The sequence below is a fragment of the Lissotriton helveticus genome, chromosome 8, assembly GCF_964261635.1.
Source record: "Lissotriton helveticus chromosome 8, aLisHel1.1, whole genome shotgun sequence".
Lineage (NCBI taxonomy): Eukaryota > Metazoa > Chordata > Amphibia > Caudata > Salamandridae > Lissotriton > Lissotriton helveticus.
Window position 1 is genome coordinate 48,172,545 of NC_136069.1, and position 13,182 is coordinate 48,185,726.

At 47.4% G+C, this 13,182-nt stretch overlaps 1 pseudogene across 1 annotated transcript in view; it reads left to right on the forward strand.

Annotated features, from left to right (window-relative positions):
* Window positions 1-13,182, forward strand: part of LOC144772337 (uncharacterized) — a 153,567-nt pseudogene that overhangs the window by 44,850 nt on the left and 95,535 nt on the right. The window contains exon 4 of the transcript XR_013599718.1: window positions 400-696. The product of XR_013599718.1 is annotated as an uncharacterized LOC144772337 (transcript). The remainder of the gene's footprint in view (window positions 1-399; window positions 697-13,182) is intronic.

Sequence of the window (13,182 nt, forward strand, 5' to 3'; positions counted from 1 at the left end):
ATTACATAAGGGTTTTTGTGGCCCCTTGTGTGCTAAAAATGTACACTCCCTGCAGTGCAAATTAAAGTGTGTCAAGTGAATGGAAGACTATGTGTGTTTGTATCTCTGTGTGTTTGCATGCGTGTGTCCATATACTGTGCTTTATTATCCTCTGAAGTGAAGAATAACATTATACATACTAACATAGAATTGCGCCTCTGCATTTTATAAAATGTCTGGAAACCTGTACTTTGTTCAAATGTATATTTATAAGCAAGTTGAACATTCACTTTGGCATAAACCAAAGAATTTCCTTCAATTCTATAGGTTAGATGGCATATGTATACTCGCCATACAAATAAAATCTCAGTGAAATTGCTTAATGCAGTATTCAAAGTAAGAAGCTTCTGCTTTTTATAGGTGCTACAGCTTCCAGATTGGACGTGTGTACGGCAAGCAGAGAGGTTGTCCTGCGTCTGAAGGATCCTCTGAAGACGGACAGAATGGAGAGTCCTAAATTGTTCTGCACAGAGAGGTGGAGGAATCCTGATCTGCTCAGCAGAGGCAGAATTGAGAGCCCTGATCATCTTGACGCAGACAGAAGACAGAGGCATGATCCGCTTGGTACAGACCGGAAGGAGAGTCCTTATTCACTCGAAACGGACAGAAGTAAAAGTCACGATATGCTCAGCACAAGTCAAATGAAATGGTGTGAAGGTGAAGTTTTTTATATTCACTGTAACAAATGATTCTCAAAATGCTAGGAGTAAAAAATAGATATTTGCTTTTTATAATTGAGGCTGAATGGTCTGAATGCAGCCAAATAATGAGCAAGAGCCATGAAGCTTCATTTAGAAGCCTTTCCAGCCTCCTCTGGGCTAATTGAGGCACTAACGCCCAGCCCTATACGAACTGGTATGCATCGCCCTGAGCAACCTTTGTACCTTGCCTTACACTAAGACAAGTTCCTGTTGTTGCAGTCTCAGTCAGTGCAGATTTTAAGGAGAGCACACTCACAATCCTCTTGAAGCTCAGTGATGTGAGACTTCCACTCACAAACTCCTCAAAAGGCTTCCAGTTTCAGGTCACAAGAACAAACTGGTTGCTAAGCACACTCAGTCGTTGTTGGCAAATAACAGGCTCCTTCATCCCCACAGCTTCAGGCGTTGCACTCAGACAGAAAGCGAGTCTTCGGTTCCCACAGTATCAGCATGATTACCATGCAGGAGTTTTACAAAATCATTTATAAGTTGAGGATGATGTGTTGATTATTTTGGACACCAGAGGTTCTGCAGATCGGTTGCTTCTTGCAATAGAATTAAACACAAAACCGTATGATTTATTTATTTTATTTATTTTGAAAGTTTTATATAGCGCGAACAAGATCTTTGCAGATAACAGAGCGCTTTACATATGCAAGGGAGGGTGGGATACAAGAGGGAGCATAAAATACACATAGTAATAGCAATCGGGAAAGGTCGGTAATACAGGTAAAAACAAAACAGCTGTGCACATGGATCGAGCACGAATACAGATCGAAACAGAGTCTTAAAAGATCGGGGGTGGGAATTCAGGTGAATTTAGCCATGCGGATAGCTTTAACTTCTTTCTTAAAAAGAAAAGAGAAGGGGATGAGCCTAGTTTCAGGAGGTAGTGAGTTCCAGATCCTCGGTGCCATTCCTGAGAAGGAGCGTTTGTAAGTTTTTTCCTTCCGGAATCTTCGAGGTTTCAGCAGAAGATTCTTTGCGCTTCTGGTGGATCTCGAGCCGCCTGAGATTGTCAGCTTCTGAGTGAGGTAGCTGGGTGAGTTCAGGTGTATAGCCTTGTGTGTCAGGCAGGCAATTTTCAGGTGTATTCTGGCTTCAAAAGGCAGCCAATTCAGGGACTTGAAGTCAGGGGTGATATGTGAGTGTTTTTTTGATCCAGTGATGAGTCTCGCTGCCGCGTTTAGTGAGGCTCTCAGGGGTGCAGTTGTAGTTAGGGGGAGGCCGCTGAGGGCGATACTGCCGTAGTCTATGCGAGGGATGATTAGTGCTTGTACTGCGGTTTGGAAGTCTTTGGCTGGGAGGAAGGGTTTGAGTTTCCTCAAGGTATTTATTTGGAAGTTCGCTCCCTTGGTTGCCTTGTTGATATGCTGTTGCATGTTGAGACTGGCGTCAAGTGTTATACCTAGAGATTTTGCTGAGTCCACGATGGTCGGCTGGACATTGAGTGCAGTTAGGTGTTTCAGCCAAGTTTGAGTGTTGGATATTTTCGCGGGAGGTGAGATCAGAAGGAACTCAGTTTTCATGGCATTGAGTTTGAGGTGGTTATCGGCCAGCCATGCTTGGGTGCTTCTGATCGTTGAGTTCAGACGCATGATGTCTTTGGGGGATTGTAGTTTGAGGTACAGTTGAGTGTCATCGGCGTACATGTGGAAGTGTACATTGGAAGCTTGTAGTAAGGAGGTGAGAGGTTCCATAACTAAGTTGAACAAAGTAGGGGATAGGCAGGAACCTTGAGGTACACCTAATGATACAGGTACTGGGGAGGACATCAAGTTGTTGCTCTTGAATTTCTGAGATCTGTTGTGAAGAAATGAGGTGAACCACCCTGACCGCGTTGGTATGTAGCCTCACGGTCATCCAGTGGGCAGGGGGGCGATTTATGGCACCAGTTTATGGCCCCAGCCATGTTGGCCAATGGAGAGTGCGGCGATCGCAAAGCCCGCGCAAATACAGAGTATAGCGCAATCAGTTCAAAATTCCGGGCATAGAGTATAGCGACATCAGTTTAAAATTCTGTGCAAGAAGTAAAAAAGCGGCATGAGGGATTAAAGTGATTAAAGTAATACATGTGCGCTCTGCCATTCGCATGGCCCATCTGTCTTCATTGAGACTCCCGTTGTACCAAGGGTTAGAGATCTTGGAGGTGCCTCTTTTCAGTTGCATCGGTGCAGCCTCATTGATTATTGAGGTCATAGCGTTGAGGTATTGGTCAGTTAAGCACTGAACGTCCGTAATGTCGGATGGGGGACGTAGGAGATTGCAGCTGTTAGGGGGTACGGTGTTTGGCTTGAGTTTCTTCAAGTCTCTTTTCCAAACTTTGGGCTTGGAGGATTGGACCGGGATCCGTTTAACTTTTTCGTTAATGTAGAAGGTGACAGTATGGTGATCTGACCAGTCACAGGGTTGGATTGAATCAAGTTGAATAGTGCCTTCTTTGGAGATGATGAGGTCAAGGATAGATCCTTTGTCATGGGTCGGGCTGTTGCAAATTTGGGTGAGGTCGGAGGCGCTAAGGTAATTTTTGAGGCTATTGACCACTGCGTCACTACCATCATTCCAGTGAAGATTGTAGTCTCCAAGGTAAATTTGTGTGTTTTACCGGCCTAAGTTGATTGAAATAATGTCCATGAGTTGTTGGGAGAACGTGAGGTTGTCCCCTGGAGGGTGGTAGATGATGTGTAGTGAACAAATAGGTTTGTTTTCACTGATGACCTCAAGGCAGAAGTATTCACAGGAGGTAAGAGAGGGGACGGAGACTTTAGTAATTGCAAGGTTGCTCTTGTAGATGCAAGCAATTCCACCGCCTGTCTTCCTGGGTCTGTCAAGTCGAATGATGCAATAGTTAGGGGGGGACTAGGATGTCCATGAAAGGAGCAGAGGATTCAGTTAACCATGTTTCAGTAAGGATGGCTAGGTCAAGGTTCAGAGAGATGATGAGGTCCGCGACCTCCGAGGAGTGTCTTTGGGCCGATCTACAGTTGAGAAGTGTGCATTTGAGCTTGGGGGTGTAGAGGGTGGGTGGGTGATCTTGAGTGAAGGGTACCCTAGTGAGGTTGTTGGGGACAGAGCTTCTGTTGTTCTGCATGGGGTGCCTACGAGGGTTAGAGAGAATCATAGGAATGGGCAGATGTGTCGTGGCCATGGAGTTTGGGCGAGCTGAGACATATGTACGGAGTAGGGTGAGTATGTCGAGGTCCGATAGCATCCTGATGCTGCGTCGAGGGCGGTTGGAGGTGTTGCGAGAGGGGATAGTGGTCCACTGGGGGGGGTGCGTGTGGTATGAGGGGGCTAGGTTGTGCTGTCGAGAGCGGTGTGAGGGGGCTAGGTTATGTCGAACGGTGTGAGGGAGCTAGGATGTTAGGTCGGGAAGTGGAGATGGGAAGGGGGTGTCTGGGGCGTGTGAAGAGAAACTCTCTGAGGGTGTGGAGTTCTTCTCTCAGTTGTAGGAGGGTGGCCATGATAGTGTCAAGCGTGGGGTTGGGTATGGTATTGGGGCTGGGGATTGATGGAGAGCTAGTGTCTTTGTTACTGGAGACTGGGAGGGGGGAGAGGGGAGGGGGTGCATGTGAGGTGGATGGAGTTGGAGTTGGAATTGTTAGTGAGTGTGTTGCTGATCCGGTAGGTGGCGATGTCGGGGTGGGGGTAGATGGTGGGGTGAGTGAGAGAGTATTAGTGGTGGTGTTGGTGCTATTGGGCAGGAAATCGATGATAGGGGGTGGTGCATGAGAGGTGGATGGGGATGGGGTTGGAACTGTTAGTGAGTGTGTTGCTGATCGGGTAGGTGAGGATTTTGGGGGGGGGTGGGTGGGGGGTGCGTGAGAGAGGATTAGTGGTGGTGTTGGTGCTATTGGGCAGGGAATCGATAGGGGGAGTGAGGTGTTTACGGGACCTATGGAGGCTGGCTGTTGCGGGGTGACAGCGTTGTAGAAGAGGGGGTGAGAGTGGGAGGGGCGATGTTGAAGGGGGGGAGAGGGCTAGGAGTGGTGGTAATACAGAGAGTGGGGGGGAGAAGTTGAGGGAAAAGTGAGGGCTAGGAGTGACGGGGGTGAAAAGTGTGAGAGGGGTGATGGGTTGGGAGAGAGTCATGTTGTGTTGGGTGCTGTCAGGTGATGTTTGTTGTTCTGGCAAGCTAGTCGGGGCAGTGGGGTGTTGATTCGGTGGGAGCGTCTTTGAAGTGGGCGGGGTTGGGAGAGGGGTAGGAAGGGCGGGGGTGTTGGTGGCGGAGGGGAGAGCCACCATTGGGATAGAGGGCTGTGCTGTATCAGTACTGGTGGGTGGAGGGAGGTGCGTGTTGGTGGTAGGTGCTGGGAGGTCGGGGCGTTGGAATTGGGGGCCAGGTGTTGTGGGATCTGAGCGTTGGAGATGTGTTCTATGAAAGTGGGGAACAGGTTGTCAAATAGGTCCAGGTTTCTGTCTGTGGATTGAATTAAGATAGTACCGTTATTGTAGATAGTGATGGATGCTTTCGCTGGGTAGCTTTGGGATGGTGCGGTGGACAGTGTAATGCCGTGAGCAGTTTTCCTGGTGGTCAATATGGTGAGTAGGGTGAGGAATGTTTTTCTCCATTGTGCTCTGCGTGCAGTGTATAGAATAATATCGGTGCTCTTGGCTCCATTGATGGGGGAGTAGTAGATGTCTAGGAAGGGCGTTTCAGGGTGTGACTTCAAGAAGTTTTGCTTAAAACGTTTTGCGTTTCTTTTGGAGAGCTCTGGGGGGTAGTTAATTTTATAAGTGTGTTTGCCCGTGAGTTCCATGTTGGGCAAAAGGGGGAAGAGGCGTGTGAGGGGGGATGTGAGGGTGAGCGTAAGCAAAAGTTATGGTGTGAGCTGGAGATGAGTGCCGCTTACCATAAAGGGAAAGAACAGAGAGATATATAAAAATATGAAAATATGAGGTAGCGCTCGGTGCAATATAAAATAGAAAGTGCAAAGGGTGTAGCTAAACCATGTAAGCAAAAACTATGGTGTGAAATGGAAATGAGTGCCGTTTACCATAAAGAAAGAGAACAAAGATAAATAAAATATGAGGTAGCACTCGGTGCAATACAAAATAGAAGTGGAGAGTGTGCAGCTTGAACAATGTACAATATAGGAGTATAGTACTAATTATATACTGGAATAGAATGCAGGTGTGCGCAAAGAGCTAAATGAGTCAAAAATTAGCCTAGAGAGCAGCCAGACATAAATGAGCTAGCGAACAGCGCAAGAAATACATGTAGAGGTATAATACTGCAATAAAACGGCAGACAGTCGCTAGTTGAGAATAGACTAAAGAGGCCAGTTCTTGGGGTGTTGTCATATGTGAGTATGACTAGGCCATGATGGCCGCCAAAGAGAGAGAAGGAGAGACCAATCTAAAATGGCCGCCAAATTGAGGTGCATACAGAGTTCAGTTTCCCTTTCTATTCAGGGTAGGTCGCGTTAGTCCATCTTCCATGTTGCTAGAGAGGGAGGATAGAGTTCAGCATCTATGATGCTAGAAGGTGGGAGAGGAGCGTGGCTTATCTTTGTTTTGCTGATCCCTGACCGCGTTGGTATGTAGCCTCACGGTCATCCGGTGGGCAGGGGGGCGATTTATGGCACCAGTTTATGGCCCCAGCCATGTTGGCCAATGGAGAGTGCGGCGATCGCAAAGCCCGCGCAAATACAGAGTATAGCGCAATCAGTTCAAAATTCCGGGCATAGAGTATAGCGACATCAGTTTAAAATTCTGTGCAAGAAGTAAAAAACCGGCATGAGGGATTAAAGTGATTAAAGTAATACATTGCGTGCCGAGCTCCGGGTAGAAAGTGGTAAATCGGCATGAGTATCTAGCATGGTGGATTTGCGTGCAGTTGCCTTCCAAGTCGCCGCAACCGATGTTCAGATCAGGCGCCTCCACGTTGCGCAGTGGCTGCCCAAAACACGCAGCTAAGGTACTCCGGAGCCGCTCTAGGTGCTCCGTTCTCGCTGATCTATTGGAAGGGGGGGTGGGGGGAAGTCTCCCGTCTGAGCGCCCTCTGGCATCCACGCCGGATCGGTCCGCGCCGATTCCCAACCGCCTGTCTTCCGCCCCGGCGGCTCCACCGACCCAGGGGGGATGGGGGGGGGGCGAGCTGTCCGGGCGTCACCGAGGCTCGATGGATCCAGCCTCCAGCCCGCGAGGACAGGCACCCAGCTCGCAGGGACACGCAGAATACACAAGCAGGCTCACCGCCGAGCTATATAAAGCTTTAAAAGTGGCAGGTATATTGTGTGCAATGTAGAACACTTCAGTTACTAGGAGTCCACCCAGTTTGGTGCCCCAGTGTACATTAAAATCTTAGTATGTCTGTGAGGCTAACAGTCTAAGTGAAATCCTGGAGCCGCTCTAGGTGCTCCGTTCTCGCTGATCTATTGGAAGGGGGGGTGGGGGGAAGTCTCCCGTCTGAGCGCCCTCTGGCATCCACGCCGGATCGGTCCGCGCCGATTCCCAACCGCCTGTCTTCCGCCCCGGCGGCTCCACCGACCCAGGGGGGATGGGGGGGGGGCGAGCTGTCCGGGCGTCACCGAGGCTCGATGGATCCAGCCTCCAGCCCGCGAGGACAGGCACCCAGCTCGCAGGGACACGCAGAATACACAAGCAGGCTCACCGCCGAGCTATATAAAGCTTTAAAAGTGGCAGGTATATTGTGTGCAATGTAGAACACTTCAGTTACTAGGAGTCCACCCAGTTTGGTGCCCCAGTGTACATTAAAATCTTAGTATGTCTGTGAGGCTAACAGTCTAAGTGAAATCCTGGAGACCGAACACCAATTGTGCAGTGGTCCCTATGATTTTGCCTTATGCCATTGACAGGTAAAGGTACACGGCCCAAGAAGTTTATTCCTGTTCACAGCTGATCAAACATTTCTTCCTAAGTAAGCGCCTTACATAGAAAAGAGAACACACAACCTCTTTGACTTATTCAGCCACACACACCTACCACCTTAAACCGTAAACTCTTTCCAAACGATCATCCTATGACACCTTCCAACCCTGCTATGAAGTGACCTCCCTATGGCCCAGCACCCACGAGTTCCCTTAGTCTTGAATGCATAGCACATAGTCCATGAGGTGATATGGGCTTTTGCGTGGTGCAAAGATGCTTCATTAAGTCTGTTGCTATTGTTCTCTTCCTTCACCACACTGGTAAACTCTGCAGTGATTGGTGTGAGCCAATTACAAAATTACTCTTTGGTGCATCAAACCACATTGGATTTATCCACCCCCCACCAATTCATAATCACCCAGGTACTGCTCTGCCCTCTCTTCTAAGCACACAATCTACAGTTTAGGAAATGGTACTCCTTCCCTTATTGACCTAGTAATCTGGGTTTCTGGATGCCCATGGAAAGTCCCCACTGTTCTCCAGTGCAGTGCTCTCACCAGGCCTAGCTGAACACTTGCCTTGAAACAAAGTGGGTTCTATCCAGCCGACCAGTAGTAACCTTGGAAGTGGTAAGTTTGCAAAACCTGCCCATACCTTTTAGGATGCTGGAAGAGACGTGTGATGCCCCTCTTACTTTCTTCAGCGCCTTTCAGGTACTTGTGTAGATGAAAATGTCACACCTACCTTATTCACTTTGTCAACACTGTTCAAGGAGAAGATTCATTTTCCCTTTGGACCCATCAGTAATCACTCATATTAATGGTCCTTACATATGCCTTACTTGTTGTTACATATACCTTTCATGTCTGGGTGCTGATCATGGTTCTCTCCTTAATAGTGGACTCACACTGCCTTGTTAAACACATACCAGAATACTGCAAGTGCACCCTTTCAGGGTAATTTCAAGGCAAAGATCTTGTGCGTGTGTCTCTGTTCATGATAACTTTGTAGATGATACAGCTTGCATTGAAGATGTTGGTGCATGTAAGCAGAACTAGTGGAGTTCCACCAGGATATGGGAGTTGTGGTAAAAATAAAATTTCTTCGTGCCCTTGATGAGGCTTGCTATAGTTTGCTAGAATGGATTTCAGGGGGCCAGTTTGGTGTCCATCAGATCGTAGAGCTGGTTATTTCCTCCATCCAAATGTGAGAGTGCGATAGATTGGGCAGCAGTTTTGAAGTTGCTTTCAGGGTGAAACAATTTCACTTTCTCATATAAAGTCGACAGTTTCTATACTGTCTTGGTCTTAGCAATATGTTCCTTTAGGGAGAGGACAATGTCGAGGGTGAAACTGAGTGACATGGCGGAGGGTTGAATCCGTCCAGGTTCTTGTTGTTGAGCCCGGTTTCAAATAGTTACTGTTTGCTGTTAGTGGCGACCAGGAAACATTTAGTCTTGGTGGGGTTGAGCTGCAGGTAGGTGCAGTGTTTTGGTGGAATTTCATTCTGTTGCTGGAACTCTTTTAAAGGTCTCTACATAGAGCTTGAAGATGGTGGGGGACAGGATAGAGTCCAGGGGTGTGGGTTATTCTGTAAGTTATAGAAAATGTCTGGGATCTTGATGTACCTATGTGGACAAAATGGTGTCAGTTGGATAGGTTAAAGTTGAACCAGCAGAGGACGTTAACAGCAAAATATATTGGAAATCTCAAGAGAGCTGATGGGTCCAGTAGTATAAGGAGGCAGAAGCCGTCTTTGGAGTCTGTCTGCTGTCATCTACCCCTTGTATGGTGGTGGTTTCATGATGATGTGTGATCTGAAGATTGATTGGTAGCCGTGAAGGTGATTGATTTTGATGTTTTTTGGTAGTTTTATGTAGACTTCTTTTTCTAATATTCCTGAAGATCAAGATTAGATGAGTGATGGGCCAGTAATTATTGGGGTCTAAAGTCAATTTGTTCAGCAGTGGGAGCCCAGTCTCTCACCTGCAAAATCACTCCCTTGGGTGGTACATTTAACAGACACTTGCCAACAAATGGGGCACAAAAATGTACCTCACCGAGGAGGCTAAAATAAGTTTATCCTTCTCCGCAGTAGCATGTAGTTCCTCCTGACTGACTGCTTGTGTGAGATTCTCTGAAGCAGCACCTGCCCATTAATCATCTTCCTACTTCCGGCCCCATTGACCGCCGTTCACACCCGTGCCCCATTTACCACATGTCAGTGCAGGGTGTAGCCAAACAGAAGGACTGTGTGATCAGAAGAGGCACCAATGCCAGAAATGCCCCACAAATACTATCTGGGATTAGTGTAAGCCCAGTGGCTCGCTTTCCTTTAGACCACAAAAAATCCTTTTTTAGATTCAGCCGAAGTCATCAATTCAATGATGTTATAATTTCCTTCCATATTATATCTGATGGTACAGTGCTCTGTTTCTGTACCCTGGCATTTCTAGTAACTATGGTTTTATATTTTCTATCAACATTATGCGCTGTAGGAAACTCACTAGAACCCATTCTAAGTTTTTAAAAAACATTTGGCTAGCCACACCCTGCATAAATGTTAAATCATTTGTAAAGGTAATTACCATGTCCATGTATTTATTCTATCGTACTAGTAGTAAGATAAAAACAAACAATGGTGGCATTATGTTCACAGAAACTGAACAAGTGTTGATTTAAACACCATCTAAAGTTGTAAAACTTAATAAACACATGTCTTCGACACCGATTATTATTACAATGCTCATTATAAATTTAATCTGTAAAGAACATTTCCTGCATAATTTTAAATTATTTTAGTAAAATATTGCATTCTATTATAACCGACGTCTTAAGAATAGTTCTAGTATGACACTGTCATTTTCTGTTGCCCTTAATGATAACTAAGCTTTAAGTGTCAACCGGTGTCACAAAGGGCAAAATAGCATTGTGTGAAAATTGGACACCACCAGAGGCAATAAGTAATCCTCCCTGTCCGCTGATGTCCCCTGACAGCTATAGAAGAAGTCTCTACTCAGTTCCAGAACTCATTGACAACCTACATTCAGCTCCAACATGATTACAGTAGGACTTGTAATGAGGCTCTCCATGCAAGAAATCAGTAACAGATCCCTCTGGGCTACGTCTCGTTATCTAGCAAACAGCCATCTTCCGTCAACACACAATCATCTCTGATATATTTGTGTATTTGTGAGACAGAGGTGGTTGAGAGGATGCAAGCCTTCGATAGAGGCCAACACTTCTGAGCTAATACAATTCTGATACCCCCATGGGTCATGTTTGCGCTATATAAAACTTTTTAAATAAATACATTCACGATATCGACTCTTAGCAAGAGGCCATGTGATCCCGCTACCATATTTGAGATCGCCATCTAAAAACATCACATTAGTTCAAAATTAAATTTGCAAGTTTACCTCTCTTCTGTACCCATCCTTCATTAGAAACAAAAAATATATAATTAATCTGACAGAGACATCTAGCTGCAGGATTTGGAAGATTTTTGCATGAGCAGTACCCCTACGCACTGGTAAGTGGCGTTGATTGGCTCGTATCGGCGGCGTCCGCGCCAAAAGTGATGTCCACATCACCTATATAGGCGCTTTCTCGACAAGCTGACATCCATTCTTTTCTTTCTGCGCCAGTTAGCGCTGATCTGGAGAAAGAGCTACCTCTCTGTTGGTTTTTGACAGAATGTTTTTGACGTTTTGTTGAGTACTTTTTTGAGGCATTATCCCTCCATGTTGTGTCAAGGATGTCTTCAAGGAAGACCAGGTTTAAACTGTGTGGCACCTGGCATTGCGTATTGTCAGTTACAGACCCACACCTTGTGTGTTTGTGGTGTATAGAGTGTGATCACAACTCCAAGTCGTGCTCCGACTGAAGGCTTTGCGGAAGCGGTCCCTGAAGCTGCTAGCTGCCCAGCAGGCAATGCCTAGGAGATCTCGATCCCGCTTGAGAGGGAGGACGCGGGATTGCTCCAGAAGCCCCAAGTCCTCTTCTTCTTGTTACAAGTCATTAAGACATTCGGGGCTAATGCATAAGAAGCATAAGAAGTCGAAGCATGCTTTGAATTCTCCTCGTCCGTCGGCTGACACAACAAAATAGGTGCTGTCGGGCCCCGCAAAGTCGGAGGATGCCTCATCTGGTTCTGCACTGGTGGCTTTGGCCTTGTCTCCAATGGACCCCCATGCATCCAGACCGGTGTGGGTTGTACCACAGCGACCTCTCCTGAAGCCGATGCTCCAGGCGCCCACTGATGGCACCTGCCCCATTCATACCCACGAAGCTGTAACGGTGTTGACCGATGCCATTTCTGGTGCCGACAGGACCCACGTGTCGTAGGTCAGGGCCTGAGCCCTATTCTGAAGGGATAAGCCTCAGGGAAGAATGGGAGGGGTTACTGGACCTTTTAGAATACCAGTTAGAAGGCCAGGAATGTATGGACTAGTGTGAGAAACTGGGTGATGCCAGTGGTCTGGACACATCCCCTGATACTGGTATGCTTTCTCCCCTTTCCGTGGCTATGGAGGAAAGAGCATCATTTTCCATGATGACCAAGGGGGCATCAGAGGTTCTGGATCTCGAGTTGCTCTCAGTGGCAGTCAAGACTAACAACTTGATGTAGGGGCTACAACCTGGAGCATTCTGCTTTCGAACCCCTGCTCCCTTTTAATGAAGCACTAACAGATGTCCTACTGGGAATCTGGTCCAAGCTCCGCACAGGGCCCCCTGTTGCCCACCGCCCCTGACCTGGGGACCCGAACTTCCTCATCCAACACCTTTGTTGGTCCAAGCCTCTACAGCCCATGGCGGATTACCTACCTTACCACCGGACAGTGAATCGAAGATCCTAAATAGCTTGGGAAAGAAGATGTTTTTTCCCACCAGTCTTGCTTTGTGGTCAGTGGACACTGCATGCTTATTGGGCTGCTACTCCCACATTCTGTAAGACACAGATGCGCAAGTGCTTCAACTGGTCTCGGAGGATGCACGGACCATTCTCTCCAAGCGGTCAAGGACAGGAGAGACGCATCGAAGTTCACCATTAAGTGTTGGTTGGACCCAAACGACTTGCTGAGCAGAGCGATGACTGACTGACTGACTGAAATATTTGTAGAGCGCACGATTGCCGCAGCGTCTTGGCGCTAACAGATACAGATGATAGGGAGGCAGAGGGGCAGATCGGTCTAGACAAAGAGCCAGGTTTTTAGGGCTTTTCTAAAAATCGTTTTAGATTTTTGGGCACGGAGTGCTGGAGGTAGCGAGTTCCAGATTTTTGCCGCTTGGTAGGAGAAGGACCTTCCCCCCCAGCGGGCTCTGTTTATTCTGGGTTGGCAAATGAGGTTGAGGGTGGATGATCTCAATGCGCGCGGGGGAATGTATCGGGCCAGCAGGTTGTTGAGGTCGTCGGGTCCCTTGCCATGAATAGATCTGTGGACAAGGCAGAGAGATTTAAATTGAAAAAGCGATTACGTAGACTGTAGCACTTAGATGCCACGCCTGGCTTAGGACATCTGGCATTTCAGGGCATGTCCAGGCTTACCTATGGACATGCCCTTTGATGGAAGCCATCTCTTTGGAGACAAGGCATACTCGGCGCTGGA